We start from the raw sequence: 23,180 nt of genomic DNA, 5'->3' as shown, positions 1-23,180 counted from the left end.
ATCCTTTTAATGCGAAAATTGCGACTCTGATTTAAGTCCCATGTTGTATCAAAGGCGGATGGACTGGGTACCCGGTCATCACTGCCAGCAGTTATAAAGTGGCAGTTCTAGTTATTATTATTATTATTTGTATGCAGCCTGGGATTGTTGGTGCCATTATTGCTGGGAGCGCAGCTGTGCCACTGATGTAGTGCCCCCTGTTCCCAGTAAGCTGGTACTCATTTTGCCGACCTCAGAATGAATGACGGACTGAGTCAACCCACCTGGTGTTATTCAATGGAAGACAGGGGCTCAAACTCAAGACCCTGAGGTCTTAAGCCAGCTACCCAAACCATTGAGCCAACATCAAGCTTTGCATGTCCGATGAAAATGATGTATAATTTGAGGTTGTAATGTTTTGAGAGAGCGAGAGTGGCTCGGGATTTGTGGCAATAAAACTTAGATGGAAATTTTGGCATTCAAGTCATTTAAAAGCAGACCCTTTTAACTCACGACATGGTTGACTGACTACTTAGCGTGAGCTGTCTATCCTGGGTTTGAATCTCGACCCATCTGTAAACTGTCATCCTGGTATCTCAGAGGCAGGGTGAGGAATCAATGTGTGTGCCATCCCTTGGATGGACGTTAACCCTCCAGAGCCCACGAAATGTTCTGGGTGAACAAAAAAAAAAAATCAAACAAAATTGCATGCGATCACCAATGACCCCTGGGGCTCTCGAGGGTTAAACTGGGCATTCCGCATGCCAACATTAGTTGGTGGACATTAAAGATCCCACGGTGTCCTTCACGAAAGTTGGTGAGTTATCACCGGCAGCCCTGAAAAAAATTACAAATTCCTCATCCAAACTACAGGGGGCATTGCATCAGAAACAGAGCTGTGCCCCACAACAAATGATGCAACCAGCAACCATATGCTGCATAACGAAAAAGAACAAGAACAAGAAGAAGAACAACAAGAACAACAACATAGTGCGAATTACATGATGAAGACTCTCAGGCTAAGGGGTTCAACACCATTCTATAATAGGCCTTGTATTCAACCTTCATCACACTTAGCCCACACAACCCACACGGTGATTACCATGACAATCTTTCTCAGCACACACAAGTCTTCCTGCTCTGGGGATGGAGATCCAGCACACAGTTGGTCGAGAGGTTTTTCTTTATAAAAAAAAACAATAATCTTGATGCCTACAAATGTAAAAAAAAAAAAAATAAATACATTCAGAGACTCATAAAATTGAGCACATTCGAAAGCACAGTCCAGACAGTACAAATATTCTAACTTTTATGTGCACAATATTATCCGTGTGATCCCTTAGCAGGTGTGAAATCAAAGGAACAAACACTCCTTCTGCAGTAAACAATAAAACAGGATCCAACATCCTTCCGAAATGTTCCACGTGGGCACACACACATCGTGACACAAGCTGCAATAAATGGAGTCGTGTTGCGGTGGTCGCATTCAAAGTGTCAGATTCCGACAACGTCCTTCAACGTGATGCTTGCTCTGACGCACCTTGAAACGCGAACCAGGTGCAAAACGAGAGAGGTGTACACCACCGCCTGCAGTAAACAATAAGAGTTGGAGATCACCTTTACCTGCGCAGTCCTGAGAAACAAGGACATGGGCGGGGTCTGCGAGCGGAAAATTTGGTTCGTCGTGATGACGTAAACGCCGTCATATTTTGTCCAAGTACTGCTAAACGTAAGGGTTTTCAAAGTGCCAAAAAAGGCGATTTGTGTTCTACAGGGTGAGTCATAAGTCCCAGGACACGGTTTTAGCTGCTCATATTATATTTGTTTATGTCATCGATTTATAGTTTTGTTTTTACAGATAATACAAATGATACATTAAACCAAGATGGCAGACACCAGTCCATTTACAGTGGAAGAGAGGCTGGTAGCAGGGGTAGCACCACGAGAGGAAAAACACAAACAAGATGATGAAACAGGTGTAAGAAGATTTCAATGAGTGTTTTGGAAAGCCAACACCATCAAAATGAAGTCTTCAATTTTGGGGTAAAAAGGCATTTCAGACTGGAAGTGTACTCGACAGCAAGCGCATGGGACGCCAAAAATTTGTGATTTGGGAATTCAAAACATTAAAGCATCCGTTCGTTGTCTCCCGGACACGTACAGAGACTAACAATGCCTGGACGTGTCCAGAGAAACTCCTGTCCAGACACAAGTACAACCCGGACACGTTTAGAGACAAACACCGCCCGGGTGCATCCGAAGCCAAGCTGTAAAGAGAAAAAGATCCATCCAGACATGTCCGGATATAAAAACCAGTCCAGATATGAACCCTGCCCGGAACGTCCCGAGACAAACAATACAACTACCGGACAGGCATAACTATCGTCCAGATATATCCAGAGACAGAGAGAGAAAGATAGACAGGGATAGATACAGAGAAAGAGAGAGAGGGGGGTGAGGTAGGTGTGGGAGTAGCGTGCTGCACTGTATTATAAGGGGGTCGAGCAATGATGGGACAAAGACGGAGCAAGGGGTGGGAATAGGGGAGTCAGCAAAGATGTGTTGTGCTTTATGAAGAAAACACACACACACACACACACACACACACACACACACACACACACACACACACACACACACACACACACATACATTACAGCTTGGCCGATATTTGGCAATTTTTCGGGAATTGTCAGGTTGGAGTTAGTGCGATACTGACTACAGTGTGTACTACATGCAAGGCAAAAACGTTGAGGAGCTTTCACCGAAAAACAACATTGCATTTATATTGACATTTCATGGATCTTTTCACAAACATTGATCTTTATGAACAGTTGCGTATGACGGGAGGAAAAAAAAAATGGCTCACGTTAATACCACAAACAGCTTGGAAACCAGGCGTAATGTCACGGGACGACGGAGCACGGGCCGCCCGCTCGGGGCGACGGAGCACGGGCCGCCCGCTCGGGGCGACGGAGCACGGGCCGCTCGCCCAGAACGATGGATCAGGAACCACTCGCCCAGTATGACGGAGCACAAGCCACTCGCTCAGGACGACGGAGCATGAACCGTATGCCCAGGACGACGGTACACAAACCGCTCGCTCAGGGCGACGCAGCACGAACTACTCACTCAGGACGAAGGAGCACGACTAACCGCACAAAATCGCAATCGACTGTAGGGCGCTCGGCAAGTTGCATCATTTGCTTCATAAGTGGAAAATTGCATCATATTATGCATGAAATCGCTCCAAGCTCCTGATTTGAAAACTATAGCACTTACAAAAGCGATGTTTTCAGCAATTCGTAGCGATGATGAACAGGTATTCGATAATATGAATGAGCAAAGTTGAAGAAAAAAAAAAAACTTTATCATGAAGAAATCGTTGCGGCCTGGTCCAAATCGAGGCATGGTTGAGCAGGCCAAAAAACATGGCGGCTTCAAGCCTCAGCGAGGTGACTGAAGAGATGCTTAAAGACCCCAGATAGTGAGGTGGCCGAGGATCGCCTGATGGATCGAATAATATTATGGCGATAATTATCTTCAAAAGGGATGTTTTAATGAACCCAAACACCCAATTTTCACTCATGCGCTTCCTTGGTGTTCCCTTAGTATGCATGAAAAGTTTCAAGCTGCTCGGTTTATGTTGTTGGAGTTATGATGGAAACACAAACACACAGACACACACAAACACACTGCCTTTTATTGACATTGATTACTGTTATTACTGTAATTTGTGATTCCTCCTGGTGCTTCTGGCTGACCCTGGTAAATAGTATAAACAAATCTTATACAAGCACCTAAAACCATGTCCTGGGAATTATTACTCACCCTGTGTACGGTGGGTGTTCAAGTATATAATTTAATTGAAATAAAATAGCAATTTAAACCGTTGTCAAAAAAAAAATCCAAAATGTGATCCGCTGTTTATGCAGCATCTTATACGCCACCTTATCTTGCATTAGTTATTTGTGCCTGTTGTTTGTGTCCTTTATGATGTCGCTAAAAACAGTAAATTACCTGTTTGGAATGATTTTCTATTTTGTTTGACTGCCAGACAGACAAAGTAATAAATATCACTTCTGTCTGTGCATGTGCGAGAGGAAGCAATTCTGAGCCAAAGTACTGCTAAACTACAAGTTCGTTTTCCGATTCATGTTCCAATTCGAGTTCAAAATATAACATTGAATTGAAATTAGTTGATCCTCGATCATAAACTGGCATTTGTACACAGACAGATAGACAGAGAGACAAACATACAAAGTGAACGAATTGCTTAACCCTGCTTTTAGCTTCGTGGGCGCTAGGGTGAAAAGAGCAGAAGTGGCAATCCAAAAAAGTAATTGTTGGTCATTCCAAAAAAATTGGCAGAAAAATTTTAATACTGTACTCAACAATACTTTCCCTGCGAACTATTCTGATTGTTTGCCTCTGCACAGCATGGGCCAAACGATGTTGTCATGAAAAAGCACAACTTACTTTGAACATGCACCACCCAAAATGTTTCAGGGGATATATATATTTAATTGCCTGCCAAAAATTAACAGTTTCCACGACAGGGGGCTGATGGGAATACTTTGGACTCGTGGTGGAATGAACATTTTCATGCAAATACAACATCTGGGGTCACAACAAGATTTACAGTCAGGTCTCTCCTTGCAGGATTCCCAAGGAAAACGGAGACCAGGAAAGCCAAATGTCAAGTGTACATTTAATTAATGAATGTTTTCAACGAGTTTCCAGCTGAAGGTATAAAAAGCGAATTTATAATATTTCCAGCTAATTGGCCTTTTTAAAAGCTCATACAAGTACAACACACTGGTTGTATGAATGACATTGGTGTTTTGCCAACCCCGATACTTTTTGTCTTCAGTTGCCAACGTTCTCAGCAAAGGCAAATAACCCGTTCTCCTGATAAATTCAAGACAAGGTTGTATATCAAGACCACCAGGTCATAAACACATGGATGACACATAAAGACATCATCGACTTTTCGTAATTTCACCTCGTAACGACTACTTGTTCAACGGCACCAGTTATATTCCACAAGATTGAGGTCAGCCAGCAAACATCTTTTGGCCCAAGTCTTTCACGAATCGGCTGGCCAGGCCTGAAGGTGATTTGGGCAGGGATTTGTAATTCGTTCAGGGTGCCGGCAATAACCCGAACACTCTTTGTGAAAGATACTGTGGGATCTTTAATGTCCACCAACGACCGGCACTGGCAGGCATCCTTTGGATCAACATCCTTCCGATGGAAGGCACACATATTGATTCCCCCACCCTGTTTGAGAAACACCAGGGTGACAGTTTACAGCTTAGATATATTTGTGATAGTATATATCTAAGCTTTAGTGATAGGATAGATAGTTCAAAGGTGAATGCACATATCTCTGTCTGGGGGGAGTCAAGCCTTGTTCTCGGTTCCAATCACAAAATGCAGTCACTACTCATCTTCATTACTTCAACATATACTCCTCATAAAAAAATAATTTAAACAACTTTAAAAGAATTAAATAAGTGATGGATTCAGAGGTTCAGAAATTTCTTCATCATGTATGCACAAACCATATCCATCGAGTAAAGAACCCTCATCAGGATATCGGATGTGCGACATGAAATGTCACACTTATCCTCACCTTTAACCGAGCATGGAACATTCACATCCAAATCTCGTCTCCTACAGAATCTGCGGACATGTATGCACAAGACTCGGGTCAATAACCCCGATAAATTGGCCACTCAGATGGCCGAAGACAGTTTCGGATTAGTTCAAGGGGGTTGGGGGGATGATGCAGACTGCCGCTGCTTCCCAGCAAATGCTCATTGCGGTATCACTTCGGGGGCACTGACAAGACACCATCAGACTGAACAGTTCACGGAGGAACCTTATTCAGATTGTCCAAGGGTCACAACCCTTTATGAGGATCGTAAGCTTGCCACATTTTTGGAGAAGGAAGAGCAATGTCTTCAGAATGGCCTACATAGAGCAACCAACCATAAAATTTCAACCAGGATGGTGCATGACAATGGTACGAGGTCTGGAAGACCACTGCTCCACATCCAACACAGTGCCATGGAAAGCACCTCATTCGATGAGTGACACATCATCACAACCGGAGTGTGAACTCTTGGCACCATGTTTATTTTTCACTGACGCATGTAAATTCTGTGATGTGTTCGATAATGGACATGCTGGAATTTGACAACAAGGTGGGGAGCGATTTTCTAATTGTGCTATTTGGCAGAATGGTCTGTTTGTTGTGAGCACTTTGATGCTACAGGCTGATATCCACGCTGCACAATGACCTGATCTTGTCATCATTTGAAGGAGCACTTTAACTGTTGTCAGATACAGTGATGAGAGCATTATACCTGCAGTCATCTCTCTGGTCCAATATCACAGTCCCAAATTAATGCAACCTTAGGAAATCATGTTTCTGGTTGCAAAGTCCACACAGAGTCTCTTGAACAACTGCAAATGGCCCTGGTACAAGAATGGTGCAATACCCAACAAAGTGAGCTGCATCTTCTGATTTGATCGATGGTAAGGTGTGTCTAACCTTGTACAGTATTCGGGCCGATGTGGTCACGGTATGTTATGAAAGCAATTCACAAAGCACCAATTTAATCTCATCTGAACTGAGCGATCAGTAATCATTCACAAAGTGACTCCATTGCCAAATTGCATACTCAATTCAGACAGCCATGTTGATTTTTTTACATAACAACTTAACTTTGGTTTCCTATGATGTGATCTTTGTGTGTGGAGTGTATACATCAATGAACCGTCAGATCCTCTTCAACCAGAATATGAACACGTTAAAAGTACATGACCACAGAATCTAATGAAGCCGCCAAACATCTGTTGCAGAAATTTTTGAGGAGAGTGCAAGTATATCTGGGAAGACAATGGCAAACCACCAAACATAACCCAAACCACACAGCATAACCAAACCACCCAACATCACCAAACCACCCTGCTTAACTAAACTACCAAAAATAATTACTTCCAGCAGATCCAAACCACCCAGCAAAACCAAACCACCCAAAATAACTTAACCACCCAGCATAACCAAACCACCCAGGATAACTAAACCACCCCACGTAACCCTTGCCAAGGGACAACACCGACGGCTTCCACAACACCGGCGCTCTGTCCAGATAATGGTGTACATTGATAACATTGATGATACAAGTATATATATAATGCCAATAATCTTTTTTTATTGCAATCATCAAATTATGTAACAATATTATCAATATTTGCAACAGCCTTACCCCTTTTCCCAACAGTTTGATCGAAGGACATTCATTTTTTTTTTTAATCAAACTGGCTTACAACTCTGCAGATGCTCTTATTCTTGGCTCAAAAACTGGTATCCAGATGGCTTCTCTTCACTCTTCACCCATGTGACAGGGCAGACTGCAACCACTTTCTTCCCTGCTGATCCAGAGAAAGTGACAACCTGGTCAACCATTTGTAATAGGACATTCCATAAAGTCCTGTATCTCACAATCTTACTGTCTTGCCATATAGATCATGTGGCAAATCCTCCACTTAATTTATCAACGTCTGCCAAAGGTGCAGTCTTTGGAACTCCATGAGCATTATTCATTGTCTATCTTGGGTTCATCACATCCCTAAAATGACCTGAGGGGAGGGGACAGAGGAGTACTACTCTGCAGATGCAAGCCATCCTGGATGGACGAGGAATACTTTGCACAGTTTTTAGCTTTCCATGATGTCCAAAGCCTTTGTCCAGAGTGTCATGAAGACCAAAACCCCCACTGCGAATTGGTGCTGTCATCTCCCATCCTGCCCTAATGTCGGCCTAAATCGTGTAATAATAAATATATTAGATCGGTATTTTTCAACAGGAAGGTGACATGCAAATCCTGCACCGACACGACCACAGACAGGTTGATGGACCCCATAATCTTTGTTTTTCATGGAAACTATACCAGAAACCAATGGTAAAAATAGGGCCACTGGACCTGGAGCATATCTGGTCCCTGTCCTAATGTTGTAATCCAAATTTGGTAAAATTCTGAATGGTGGGTCTGGTGAGGAAAAATTTTGAAGGAATTTACGTGATTTTTTCCAAAAAAATGTACATCGTCCGCCATTTTGACACACTTCCGGTCATGTAATCAATATGACCTCCGGAATTTAACATCACGATCCTGTCCTAATGTTTTAACCAAAATTTGGTAGCATTCTGACCGGTGGGTCTGGTGAAGAAGTTCTTTAATGCAATTAATTTGAAGTCAGCCATTTTGACACTTCCAATCAAGTGATCCACATGACTTCCACAATATAATTAACATCCCTACCCTATCCTAATGTTGCAACCCAAATTTGGGAGTATTCTGACAGGTAGGTCAAGAAAAGATTTTGTAAGGGATTTGCGCGACTGCCATTTTGACACACTTCCGGTCATGGAATCAGCATGGCCTCTGCAATTTAACATCAGGACTCTATCCCAACGTTCTCACCCCAATTTGGTAGTATTCTCACTGGTGGGTCTGGAGAAGAAGATTTCTGAAGCAATTTACGCGATTTTCCCAAAAATGAATAAGTCAGCCATTTTGACACACTTCCGGTCAAGTGATCACAATGACTTCGGCAATTTAACATCCCTACCCTGGCCTCATGTTGCAACCCAAATTTGGTAGCATTCCGACTCATGGATCAGGAGAAAAGGATTTTGGAAGGAATTTGTGGGACCGCCATTTTGACAAACTTCCGGTCATGTGATTGGCACGGCCTCCGCAATTTAACATCAGGACTCTGTCCTAATGTCGTAACCCAAATTTGGTAGCATTTTGACTGGTGGGTCTGGAGAAGAAGATATTTGAAGAAATTTACTAAGTCGGCCATTTTGACCGACTTAAAGTCATGTGACTGGTACGAGCTTTGCAATTCCTGTTTTTTTTGTATAAACTGTCGAAGCTCATATAGGAGCTAACACACAAAACGTACAACAAGGGGAGCAGGAGATGCAAGGAAATAACAGTATGGAACAGAGACATGAGAAGATCTGTGGAAGGGAGAGGGATGGGGCGCGGTACACAGGGTAAACAAGATGGACACTACAGGGACTTTCAGGAAGGAAAGCAGGGAATTTGAAAAAGGTGGGTTTGGGGTGGATTAGAGGGGGTAGAACAGATCATGGTTTTGGATGGATAAGAGATGGTGGTGAACAGCTGTTTTGAAGACCTGGAGGGAAGAGTGAGATTGAAGAGAGCAATGGAGTTTGTTCCAAAAAGAGGAATGAAAGAGTGAAGTTGAGCAGGAATTCTGTTACCAATCAAGAGAGGAACGTTACTGCAAAATTTCAGCAGGATTGGCCAGTGGTTTGGCCAGATAGTCAAAAAAGGAGACGGATGGATGGACGGACGGACGGATGGTGTGGGATGACAATACCTTATATGTAATGTAAATTCCAAATAAGCTAAAAAAAAATACCACAATATAAAAAAAGAAAAAGAAGGAAATATATTAACAGCAAAGAAAATAATTTCAGGAGCGATCGATACAGCGGTCTGTTGCCAACTTTTGTCTGCTTGAAAAAAATTTATAATTTCCCAGTAGGTTTGGATTAATTTGAAGCAACTTCTTAATATTTTTTTCTCTCTGAGGAACGTTTCCGTGTTTCAGGGTGGGATAGACAGACAGACAGACAGACAGACAGATAAACAGATAAACAGATAGACAGCATTAGCCCATTGTATACATATTGTTCCATCCATCCATCGGGACCATATTCTGGAGAGCAGTGATGCTGCCGAAGCTGTCTCCTTGGCTATTGGGCACAATCTTGAACGTATCTCCACTCCGACACAGGATACCAGCAAGCTGGCACTCATTTCGCAGACTTCAGTAGGATGACAGGCAGAGACAACTCCACCTGGTATTAATTCAACAGCCGAGTGGGATTTGACCTCAGGATCTTCGTGTCCCAAGCTTACCACCCTAAACATTAAGCCAACACCAGGCATATACATATTGTTGTGGATTTGGAAAGGACCCTGGGAGTTACATCCAACACATAAAAGAACCCTGGAGTTTAGACATTTCCATAAGTGGAAATAAATATGACGCTACCTCCTCAAATCTTCAACTGCCTTCTTCCCCATCTCTTATTACTCCCCACTGTACCTCAACCCTGCAGCAGAGTTTTTCTCCTCATCCGGCCCCCTCCCCGAGCTCTTCTGTAATCCCCCACACTCTTTCAACAACTCTCCTTACCTCCCCTCCCCCCTCCTCCCTTGTCCTACACTCCTCCCCTTCCCTTACCCAGCAGCCAAAGCCTCTTGCCCCTCCTCTTCATTAACAGTGTGGACCTCATATATCCGGGGCCTTCGCTCAAACCTGACAGATCTTTCCATACAGGTTGCCACTGACAAACAAGACATAATCTGACTAACAGAAACTTTCTTCCCTCAAGACGTCTCTGACTCCCAAGTATCTCTCCCTGGTTTCTCCCTCCTCTGCTATGACAGACCTGAGCCTCGCCCTGGTTCAGGAGTTGCTCTCTTCAAGAAAGACTATTCCTCACTCTCCATGCACTGCCCTGACTCCCCCACACCCCCAGGAATACCTCTGGCTACGGCTTCCCCTCCACTCCCACCTCATGTTTATATGTGTACTGTACCGTCCACCAAACAGTGATGACTCCATCTACACCTCACTATCCAAAAACATGTACCAACTTCTATCCTCTCATCCAAAATCTTTCTTCCTCATATATGGTGACTTCAATTGTCATCATGCCAGTTGGCTGGGTCACCTGTCACCTCTCTCACCTGTCATGGCACCTCAGCAAAAGCTTTCTGCGACTCATTAGGACTGACTCAATCGGTCAACTTCCGACCCGGATCTCAACCAATGGTACTCCATCTCTTCTGGATCTGATTTTGACAAATTTCCCTGAAAATATCTGCTGCTCTTCCTCCGCTCCAATCGGTTCTTCTGACCACGTGCTTGTCAAAGTAAGCATCACTCTGGCTGTTATTAGAGAACCACCTCAGTGCTGTCAAGTCTCGCAGTTCACTCAGGCTGACTGGCAGGGTTTCCAAGCAGGCATCAAACTTCCACACTGGTCTGCAATCACGACTTTCTCCAACATCACCTCGTTCTAGGAATTCTTTCAAAGAAGCTTGCTCACCCTTGTGCACAGATTTATCCCCTCTCGTCTCCGGTTGTCCTCCCCTTCCTCCCGCCCTTGGTTCAATGAAACTTGTGGTGAGGTAGTTGTCCTGAAACAACTTGCCTTTTCCTCATGGAAAGCAAACCCAACTGAGGGCAATCTCAATTCCTTCCAGAAAGCCCAGAACACGTGTGTATCTACCCTCAGGAAAGCCAGAAAACACCATCTTTCGAATCTCAAGTCTGAACTCTCAAACCTCTCTCCCTCCTCAAAATCCTGGTGGCATCTAATCAAATCTGGTTCTGGTGTATGTTCCCCATCCATCCCCTCCCTTACCTCAAATGGCCGCACTACTGATACCACACGTGAAAAGGCTGAATGCCTAAACTCAGTGTTTCCATCGAAATCTTGTGTCCAAAACCCATCGCTTTCTGAACCCACCTTACCCAGTCACACCCAACTGTCCCTGGACTCTGTGTCCTTTTCTTCTGAGAGCTGTCAAACCTCAATTCAGATTCTGCAACTGGTCCAGACAGCATCAGACCACGTGTCCTAAAAACCTGCTATTCTGCTCTCTCACCCTCTCTCTGTTCTATTCACCCTCTCATTTATTCAAGGTCATCTGCCATCTGCTTGGAAATTAGCAAACATTACTGCCCTGCATAAAAAAGGTGCAAAAACAGATCTCTGCAACAACAGACCAATCAGCCTTCTCCCAATCATCAGCAAGGTTATGGATTTATCATCGCTTCAGACATGAAATCCTTCCTCTTCTTCAATGGCTTGAATTCCGATCATCAATTTGGTTTCAGACCAGGTCAATCTCGCCTGGATATGCTTCTGCTCTCCCAACAATGGATGGAAGTACTCAATGCCAGACATGAAATCACAGCCCTTTACCTGCACATATTGTGTGCTTTTGACACAGTCTGGCACCCTGCCCTGCTCACCAAACTCTCTTCCTATGATATCCAAGGCCATTTCCACTCATGGCTCGCAGACTTCCTCTCCTGTCACAGTCAACGTGTGGCCCGAAATGGAGTTCTTTCATCCCCTCTTCCTGTCCAGGCTGGAGTTCCTCAAGGTAGCGTTCTGAGCCCTGTTCTTTTTCTGGTTTTCATCAATAATCTCTCCGACTCTCTGGAAAATCCTCTTTATCTCTTTGCTGATGACTCCACCCTCTGTAGTACCACCTGCCATCCCTCAACTGGAAAGCCGCAGCTTCTTCACTCACTGCAGATCTGGGTAAAATCACAAATTGGTCCAACACGTGGAACATGCCTTTCAATCCTGACAAATCACTCTCACTATGTCTCTCAGAAAGGACCGTTTGGAACCCACCCCCCCCCCATCCACTTTCTCAACAATCCTCTGGAAGAAGTCCTTTCTTTCAAGCTTCTGGGTCTCAGTATCTGCCATGATCTTTCCTGGGAAAGTCACATTTCCAACCTGGCCTCAAAAGACAGTCGCAAACTTGGAATCCTCCGTCGTGCAAAGTCCTTCCTCGGCCCACTTGAGCTCCTGACTATATACAAAGCTTTCGTCCGCAGCCTGATGGAGTACTGCTCTCCCCTCTGGGCTGGTGCTCCTGCCTCCCAGCTTTCTCGGCTTCACACTGTGGAAACCAAGGCATTTCGGATCATTGGCATCTCCCTCGATGAGGCTGAGCCTTTGGGCCTCTCACTCTCTCACCGCAGGCAGGTCGGTGGTCTTTCTGTCTTCTATCATCTCCTCTCCGGTCTCGCCCCCCACCCCCCCCCCCCCGTCTGCGATTTGTCCCCACCATATTTCCACAGGGCACTCAAGGTCCGCCAACAACCCGCTTGTGGTAAAACTACCAAAATCATGAATCACTGCTCACCTTCACTCTTTCATTCTTCTTTTTCACGCCTTTTTCCCCCGATATTGAATATAACTACAATATCACTTTGGAAATGCAATGTCACTTTGGAATAAACACCCTCACTCTGTTCAATCCCATTCTTCCCTCCAGGCCTTCAAAAGCTGTTCACCACCTCCTATCATCCCTCAACCAAATCGTCGATTTTTCTACCCCAGTTAATCCACCCCAAACCCACCTCCTTCAAATTACCTGCTTTCCTTCATGAAAGTCCCTGTAATATCCACCTTGTATACCCCGTGTCCACCCCTCCCCCCCAAAAAAGAATCCCTCTCGCCTCCACAGATCTCCTAATGTCAATGTTCGAAACTGTTTTGTCCTTCACACTCTCGCCCTTCTTGTATTACGCCCCCCTTGCTGTGCAGTGTTCGCCCTCATACGAGCCTTGACAATGTATACAAAAAAAAATAAAATAAAGAAAGAGAGAGAAGGGGAGAGAGAGAGAGAGAGAGAGAGAGAGAGAGAGAGAGAGAGGAGGAGGAGGAGAGGAGAGGAGGAGAGGAGAGGAGGAGAGGATAGAGGAGAGGATAGAGGAGAGGATAGAGGAGAAGATAGAGGAGAGGATAGAGGAGAGGATAGGATAGAGGAGAGGATAGGATAGAGGAGAGGATAGAGGAGAGGATAGAGGAGAGGATAGAGGAGAGGATAGAGGATAGGAGAGAGGATAGGAGAGAGGATAGGAGAGAGGATAGGAGAGAGGATAGGAGAGAGGATAGGAGAGAGGATAGGAGAGAGGATAGGAGAGAGGATAGGAGAGAGGATAGGAGAGAGGATAGGAGAGAGAGAGAGAGAGAGAGAGAGAGAGAGAGAGAGAGAGAGAGAGAGAGAGAGAGAGAGAGAGAGAGAGAGAGAGAGAGAGAGAGAGAGAGAGAGAGAGAGAGAGAGAGAGAGAGAGAGAGAGAGAGAGAGAGGGGAGAGAGAGGGGAGAGAGAGAGAGAGAGAGAGAGAGAGAGAGAGAGAGAGAGAGAGAGAGAGAGAGAGAGAGAGAGAGAGAGAGAGAGAGAGAGAGAGAGAGAGAGAGAGAGAGAGAGAGAGAGAGAGAGAGAGAGAGAGAGAGAGAGAGAGAGAGAGAGAGAGAGAGAGAGAGAGAGAGAGAGAGAGAGAGAGAGAGAGAGAGAGAGAGAGAGAGAGAGAGAGAGAGAGAGGGGAGAGAGGGGAGAGAGGGGAGAGAGAGGAGGGGGGGGAGGGGGAGAGAGGGAGAGAGGTGGGAGAGAGGTGAGAAAGATGTGTGAGAGAGAGGGAGAGAGAGAGAGAGAGGAGGGAGAGAGGGGGAGAGAGAGAGGAGAGAGGGGAAGAGAGGGGAGAGAGAGGGGAGAGAGAGAGAGGAGAGAGAGGGGAAGAGAGGGGAAGAGAGGGGAAGAGAGGAAGAGAGGGGAAGAGAGAGAGAGAGGGGAGAGAGGGGAGAGAGAGGAGGGAGAGAGGGGGGAGAGAGAGAGGAGAGAGGGGAAGAGAGGGGAGAGAGAGAGGGAGAGAGGAGAGAGAGGGGAGAGAGAGGAGGGAGAGAGGGGGGAGAGACCGAGAGAGAGAGAGAGAGAGAGAGAGAGAGAGAGAGAGAGAGAGAGAGAGAGAGAGAGAGAGAGAGAGAGAGAGAGAGAGAGAGAGAGAGACCGAGAGAGGGAGAGGGAGAGGGAGAGGGAGAGGGAGAGAGAGGGGAGAGAGAGGGGAGAGAGAGAGGGAGAGGGAGAGGGAGAGAGAGGGGAGAGAGAGGGGAGAGAGAGGGAGAGAGAGAGAGAGAGAGAGAGAGAGAGAGAGAGAGAGAGAGAGAGAGAGAGAGAGAGAGAGAGGAGAGAGAAAGAGATAGCGACAGAGGTGTGGAAGAAGGCTGCATTTTATTCTGTGGGGGTTGGGGGGGAAGCAAGGAGGGGACAGACAGAGAGAGTGGGGGAGAGGAGAAACAAAAAAAAACAGATATTGGTGAGGGGTGGAGGTGGCATTAGCAAAGAGAGTGATATGTTATGCTTAATGACTGAACACAAATAAAAATGAGAAGGGCACTCGGTAGAGTGCATCCCTCCACCACATAATGCCCGATCCACAAGAACATACATTTTTGAAATATCATGCGATGCGGCGCCATATCATTTTTGGCCCGATCTCTCAATGGAGAAGAATAACAAAAATATTCTCGTGGTCAAATCCAGATCCAGATCCAGATCTTCGCCAAAATCGAATCGATTCGTCGTGGTCACACACCCAACCTGTCCACCAACTTTCATCCAAATCCGTAAACAACCTTTTGAGATTACGTGCTATATATCATGTTTCACCAAAATCTAATCGGTTCGTTCTTGTCACACCGAACATGTCCACAAAATTTCATGCAGATCCGTCCACAACTTCAAGATATCCTGTACAAAAGAGACAGACAAACACAAGCGAAAACATAACCTCCTTCACCTTCGGTGGCGAAGGTAAAAAAAAAAAACTCATGTCAGAACAGCTGCAAACACAATGACACAACAGAGTTTGTAATGTTAACCACTGGCACATCTGCATAAGCTATGATATCCCAGTTACAGAATATTTCTGGGAACATTAACCAAAAGCATGGACTGCAAACATTGAAGTATCGCTCACGTATGACCTCATGATCCCATCGAGCATGAACATCGATAAAGCATTGCAACCAGATATCATACTTTGGTACAAAAAAAAGAGAAGAAGGCATTGCTAAGGCCTCAGTCACATTTGCCACCGCAGCCGTGGGGTCTCCAAAATCTACGGCCACGAGCAATTATACGGCGGCCGCAGTATTTCCACGGTCACACAATGTTGCAGTCACATATGTTTTTATTTTTCGGGGAGCCGCATGGCGTATTTAGGCCTGTCACATTCGCCACGGTGGCCGTGGGGTCTCCAAAATCTACAGCCATTAGCAATTATAAAGTGGCCGCAGTATTTCCACGGTCACACAATGTAGCAGTCACATGTTTTTTTGTTTTTTTTTTCGGGTAGCCGCACGGCGTATTTATAAATTGTGGAGACCGAAAACGTGGGGTTGCCGTACGGTCTTTGATTTGATGTCGCACGGTGACCTTAGGGCGTTCCTGCAGCGGCCATAGAATTTTCAAGGCAGACGCAAGGTGCTCGCAAGGCGACCGCAGGGGGGCCCTAAGGCGAACGTGCGGCCAGACGGATGGTAACGAATGGGTAAATTTTTTTTTTTTTTATACCATTTCTATTGTTTCGGTTTGTCGAATTTCTACGGTGAACGTAGAAATGAAAAAAGTTATAACTCCGCGTTATAATTCCAAGGCGACCTTACGGCCTGTAAAATATAGCCATACGGTGTAGGGCCACCCTGAGGCCACCACAGAAACTCTGCGGCCGCCGCACGTTTGTCAATTCAGAGGGCGTACGGCCGCCGTATAGCAAATGTGACTTAGGCCTAAGTGAGGTTAATACCAGTGATTTTGGACTAAACAATGAAGAAATCAAGAAAATGACTAAACACCAAGACCTCAAGAATGAAGTGAAAATTTGCTGGAAACTGAAGAATGCCAAAGTTGTACCAGTGATAGTTGGAGCGACGGGAATGATGATAAAGAACCTCACAGAGGTATTAAAAACCATCCCTGGGAATATAACTACAAGAAAACTGCAGTTGGAAGCCGTCTGGGGCTCAGCGACGATCATCCTGAAGAGAGCCCTCGACACAAAACCTTGAGAACAGAAAACTTCACAGCATGGTCCAATAATCTTGACCCCTTACCGAAATAAAGGTGGATACTTTGAGCCCACCCTGGGAGGACTCCAAACCTCATATGCAGACAGACACACACAAACACACCTGGTAGGTCTCAGTTTTATCTCCCGAAATGTACTCACATGTCGAGATAGCAGACAACAGTAACTTGCATGTACACACGTACGTGAATACTTTGAGACCTGGGATGGCTCCATATCACTTTTTGAAATCTGCATATGTAGGCACCAATCAGACACACACACACACACACACACACACACACACACACACACACACACACACACACACACACACACACAGAGGTGGATACTTTGAGACTTGAGAGAGCTCTATTCCCCTTTCTGAAACCCCTATTTGGAGATAACAACCAACACACACACACACACACACACACACACACACACACACACACACACACACACACACACACACACACACACACACACACACACACGCACTGGTGCCAAGTGCCATTTGAGTAACACAGTATATATACACACACGCGTGCAAATGTACACACGCATCGAGAAATTAAAAACGAGAAACACAGATTTACCTTGAAACAGCATTCTTTCAAAGAAGATTTAAAGTGGGTAATTAGCAAAATTCAATTCAAAAATGTATCAAGCCACAGAACACAAAATGTCGATTAATACTTTATGCCTTCATAGCGAGAACAAACACGGCGAATACCTGGTCGGATGGACCTTATTAACTTTTCAACACATATCGATGTCGAAGTGAGAGGTAGATCACAAATGGATATCGCACAAAGCGATATCCTGTAAAATTAAAATTGCACATTTTCAGTGGATGAGGCACCCACCGTACAGCACTGTGGGACCCAACATAGGTGGAAATGTACGTATAATCGATGCGAGATTGAAAGCACGTGTACTTTTTCCCGAAACGAACAACCAAGCAGCTTGGAGAGCGCTCGCCAAGTGGCTTAAGCATTCAAGCAAGCACTCCAACAAAATGGTCGATAAGAAACGACTCCCTTGGCACGCAATTGGCAATCACCGGACCGTCATATTAAACATAAACCTCCCGGAGACGCACGAAATGTCACATATGTCCAAATGAACACTTTTCTAGGAGTTGGACCTGCTTGTAAATTCGATTCTGGAGCTTAAATTTTGTAATTCTTCTGAGTTTAAGAGATATTAGTGGTGATTGCATGTGCAGAAATGAAATAAAACAGCGAACGCTAATGTCTCCGGGCGTTTATAAGCATTGCAATGTACCCAGCGATTCGTCGCTCTGATTAACAGTTTGTTCCAAGTTGTGGCCTGTTGCAAGTCGAGGTAAGGTTGAGCAGGCCCAAAAACATGGCGGCTTCAGACCCCAGTGAGGTTACCCAGGAAACGCCTTCAGACCCAGAGAGCGATTCAGCAGAGGATCGCCTGATGAAATATATAATTAAATGAGGCCGTTAATTATCTTCTATCTTAACACCTTCTATCTTAAAATTATCTATCTTAGTTATCTGCTAGGTTTTGTGGTTTTTGAGTTATGGAGGACATACAAACTGACACACTGAAACACACACATTGCCCTTTATTAGTATAAGATAGTGCAAGTATGATTATTTGACCATCAATAAATAAGCCTGGTGTTGGCTCAGTGGTTAAGGTGGCTTGCTTGGGATCTTAGACTCCTGAGTTTGAGCCTCGTTGGCCACTGAATTTACACCAGGTGGAGTTGACTCATTTTGTCATCCTGCTGAGGTTGGCGAAATGAGTACCAGTGTCCTGGTATCGGGGCACAGCATCAGCAGCATAGTCGCACCCCAACAAAATGATCGTTACCCGGCAGCCAAGCTGCCATATGCAAGAAAACCATCAATAAATAAAATTGAGCTTGTGCAATAATGGAAAAAGAAAACTTTCATGACTCACTTGGTCCAGCCTAAAGGTGGCACTGAATTAAACTTCCTGAGTGACTCTCGAGTGCCTCGAGGGCAATGGAATGGACAAGAAAATGCTGCTACCCACAGCAACGTCACCCAAACATATTCTGCTAACTGAAAAGATAAAACATCTCAAGGCGCTTAACAAAAGAAAAAAGAAGAGAAAAACCCAATCATTATTTTTTTTATAACCACTGTTTCCATCGCAGTCTTTTTCCATATAAAATAGAGGAAAACCCATGTCATCATCCATCGCACTGGGACACAGAAGGATTACAACGAAACAGAGTGATCGGAGAGTAATGATGCAGAAACTCTCCGTCCAAGATACGTTTGACCCTTTAATTTACGGATCAAGATGCCCGTTAGAATTTTCCATGATAAATCACGAGCAAGAATGAAGGAAACAAGAGCGAGAATTGCTTTGAAAGCCATGTCCCCAACTGATGTGATATTGTCCAAGTCCAAAAAGAGCGCAACTGTGAAAAATTTACAAAATGCCCTGAAACTTGAACTTGTTCTGCAACTTATCATAATAAAGCCATGTACTATATTCCAGCTGACTATGTTAAAGGGTATGGGGAAAAAAGTTGGAAAAGCCATAGGTGGGATGGACGGACGGACGGATGGATGGATGGACAGATGGAGAGCAAACCTATAGTCCCTTCTGGTGAAACCGGTAGGGGACTAATAAGAAACAAAACAACAGGACAACAACAAAGATGCCTCAACCCTCAAAGTTCCCTCCAAGCATCACTCGGATTACCTTAAAACGACACTTGGAGCTAAAACACAACATACACATCCAGGCTAAATTTAAGATGGATGATGAAACACGACCACAAAATGCCACACCAGGTTTCACACGACACAAAATGGAACCCATACGCTCGTGGCGATCACTTCCAGGTGATTTGAGCTGCTCGGAGGGGAATGAATGCGGTTTGCAGGCCACCGATTTCATGGGTCCAATGGAGTTGCCAAATTGGCGGATGTGCTTGCTCAATTTTACGATCACCACCGAAGACGCACCAGGTATGAGGAGTTCAAAAAAGGCAGTAGTCAGGGATACAACAAAATGATTTCCGAATTCACCATCAATGTAACTCTTGATTTTGTGCCCACGCCATACACAAAAGTAAAGATAAATAACCTTATTACCACGGACTCGGAGCAGTGCAAACGGCCCTTTAACGGGAGTCAGCCACGGCTGTTTATCAGATAGATAGCAGTGCCCTTGGAGGCTTCATTGCTGCACTAAGGCCTGAAAGCATCCTACAGCATTATTTACGAAGCCTCAAATCGTGTGGGCATTTTGAGGATGAACGAACCTTAGAAAAGTGCTTTTTGAAATTTTTTTGCCTCTTTACAAACCAAACTTGATCGCGTGGATAGAGAAATATAAAACCTAGAGGTGTTTATTAAAATGAAGGCAGCTGTGCAGGATGAGCCCGAGACTGACTGTATTATGTTTTTCCATGACCACAGTATTTCACCCAGATCGGAATTCAATGACTGATTCGGCAGCAAACCAACTGTGGAATACATCACACTGAGTAGCTCAGCTAAGTTGGACAACACGCAGCAGCTAAGCTTGGACATTACACTGTGAATGTGACCAAAATAAATAAAAAAACACCAGATTGAAGGATTGAATTGGAGAGCTTCACAAAGGAGGTGATCACAAAGACAGGAACAACACAGATGGTTCCACGAAGCACGCATTCAAGACACAGCACGCGTTCCTGCCTTTGATCACTCATGTGGAGAGAGCAAAGATGGAGGTGGAGAAGAAAACCAAAAAAAAAGGACATCTGTGCAAGTTGCTACAGTGTTCACGTTTTACATCAGGAAACAAATGCTAATCTTTTATGTCTGTGCTTTATAAGGCGTCAGACAAATTCCCTGTGGTGTGCTCACGAAGGAAAACGTGCGTCGGGTCACCGGTGGTTACGTGGCTTTGCTGCCGTGGGAACAAGTGCACTTTACATCATGGCAACGGCGTTGTGAATCCAAACACACTCAACCTGTCCGCCACTACCTGCAGCTGGCCCGCCTCTGTGCTTCACCTGCTGGACCTCGCTTGCCAGTACCTGCAGCTGGGCTCCCTCTGTGCTTCACCTGCTGGACCTCGCTTGCCAGTACCTGCAGCTGGCCTCCCTCTGTGCTTCACCTGCTGGACCTCACTTGCCAGTACCTGCAGCTGGGCCCCCTCTGTGCTGAACCTGCTGGAATGGGCCGGCACATTCACAGCTGACTTCTTGTGTACCTCCACGTCAAATGATAATATTTCAGTAGAATGTGTAGACTCGGAGGATGAGGTCAAATAATTGGTGTGCAATAGATGTACAACTCAAACCGATAAAGGATAATTATGATTTTTATCCGAGTGCCACCAAATTGAACATGTTTATTTGCACATTTTCTTTTACATCCAAGTGTCAAGAGCCGAGTCCTTCCACGTTTCACCAGCAATCCGAATCTCTTTAGACGCATTGCTCATATTTAAACTGCATAATGGTGAGGACAGTGGACCAGCCACACAGAGGTTGGTTGTTCAAACTTACATGAGGACAGCGAGCCAAAAAGTTTTTTCAAATCAACTATCTCACTGAACTAACATGTTACTATTGGATTGCTGAGAGGGCACAGCCAGCTCAATTATTATGTTCTGAAATCTGTCGGCCTAACCTTGATCTGGTCCAGATGATGCGGCATCGGTCCTCACTTCATGACAGAACAATGAAAATTTTGCAGACTATAAAATGGAACAGTCTGCATACTCCAAATTGAATAACAATTAAAAACAGCTTCTTTGAAAAAAAAAAACATACATAAATAAAAGTAATGCATTAACAATTCACATAGCTGATCACATAACATGACGTCTCGTTTGCATGAAATGGACTAGAGGAGCAATTTTACATTCTTCATGAATGGTCATTGAACCTGAGCATTGCTTCACAAAACGAGAACCACACTCGGTATAGCGCACAACTCCACCAGACTGAACACTTTACGTTTTGTATCCACCGATAGGCTGGATCAGATCCGGACCTGAACCAGGATTGAATCGGCTTGTTCTCGTCACCGAACCAACTCGTTCTCCTAGTTTTGTCATAACTCGTCCACAGCGTTTTGAAAAATCATGCTTTGTATAATTTTTGGCCCCATCTCTCAATGGTGAAAAATGACTAAAAAAATAAGGCTGGTGTTGGCTGAACGGTTAAGGCGGGGATGGCTTAGGATCTTAGGGTCTTGAGTTTAAGCCCCTGTCAGACATTTGAATGAATACCAGGTGGAATTGACTCAGCCTGTCATCCTTTCGAGGTTGGAAAAAAATGAGTTCCAGCTTATTGGTAGCATGGGGCATTGCATCAGCAGCACAGCCACACCCCCCAGAAAATGATGAAGCCAAGCAGTCACAGGCTGCATTCGAATAAATAAATAAATAAATAAATAAATACCTTTTAAAATTCTCTATTAGAGATCTGGATCCAGATCTTCATCAAAATCGAATCGATTCTTCCTTGTAACACACCCAACTTGTTGGCCAACTTTCGTCTGAATCCGTCCACAACTTTTTGAGATATCGTGTTATGTATCATTTTTTCTCCATCTCTCAATGGTGAAGAACCACTCTAAAATTTTTAGGATCCAGATCCAGATTTTCACCAAAATCTAATCATTTCGCCCTAGTCACACGCCCAACCTCTCCACCAAATTTTATCTGAATCCGTCCACAATTTTTTGAGATATCTTGTTCACAAACATAAAGACAAACAGACAAGGGTGAAAACATAACCTTCGTACACCTTTGGTGGCAGAGGTAATTAAAAAATAAAAACTCCATATCTTTCAGTCTCTTTGAACAGTGAGTGGTATTTACTTGACTTTTTCATTGCGAATACCAATGTCCGTTTGAGTAAACTCAACATAAGTAGGATGGTGCCTTAGTGTTGAGTCCACTGATGTGGAAACCTGGAATTTTTGGGATCAGATCCAGCCGAAGGCTGCAGTAATGTGGATTCTCATAATCAAGAAATCGAGCTCCTCTTGGGAGATTTACCATGCCGCGACAAACTTGTTGGTAAAAACCCAGCTAGCTCACCAATTACCAACCAAGGAGGAGGTCATCTGCCTGCCATCATCTACTTTTGACAAATCCTCATTGTGGTGACCTCTGACATAGCTCAGGACAAAAACTGAAAGCCATTAAAATGCCACCTATGGAAAAGCAGCCACATCAGAAACCCCCCTCACCTGCCCCCCTCCCCCACCCCCAATAATACAAACATTCAGAGTAATCAGAAGGCAACATTTTTCCAACCACTTGTTGTTAGCATGAGAGACATTTATTATATTCCAGTGTTGTTTGTAGACAGACAGGAAATTCAATATTTCAACTTTACAACAAATTGTCATGGGTTCCAATAATAATTTAATTAATCCACCGGTTTTTTACTCGCATCACAGGTCGGTGGCCTCTGGTTCTTTTGTTTTGTTGTTCTTTACCACCCCATCC

At 44.6% G+C, this 23,180-nt stretch overlaps 1 protein-coding gene across 6 annotated transcripts in view; it reads right to left on the bottom strand.

The window, feature by feature from the left end:
• Positions 1–23,180, bottom strand: part of LOC147027941 (voltage-gated delayed rectifier potassium channel KCNH8-like) — a 603,764-nt gene that overhangs the window by 549,220 nt on the left and 31,364 nt on the right. The window contains exon 1 of one of the 6 annotated variants that reach the window (XM_085877810.1): positions 7,321–7,426. The exons of the other annotated variants lie outside the window; for them this stretch is intronic. The gene's annotated coding sequence lies outside the window, so the exon portion shown is untranslated. Of the gene's footprint in view, positions 1–7,320; positions 7,427–23,180 lie in introns of those variants that run through there. 6 annotated transcript variants of the gene reach the window in all.

This window comes from Eptatretus burgeri, chromosome 4, assembly GCF_056783735.1.
Source record: "Eptatretus burgeri isolate ZD-2024b chromosome 4, Ebu_testis_v1, whole genome shotgun sequence".
Classification (NCBI taxonomy): domain Eukaryota; kingdom Metazoa; phylum Chordata; class Myxini; order Myxiniformes; family Myxinidae; genus Eptatretus; species Eptatretus burgeri.
This window is presented reverse-complemented; position numbering and strand designations above follow the sequence as displayed.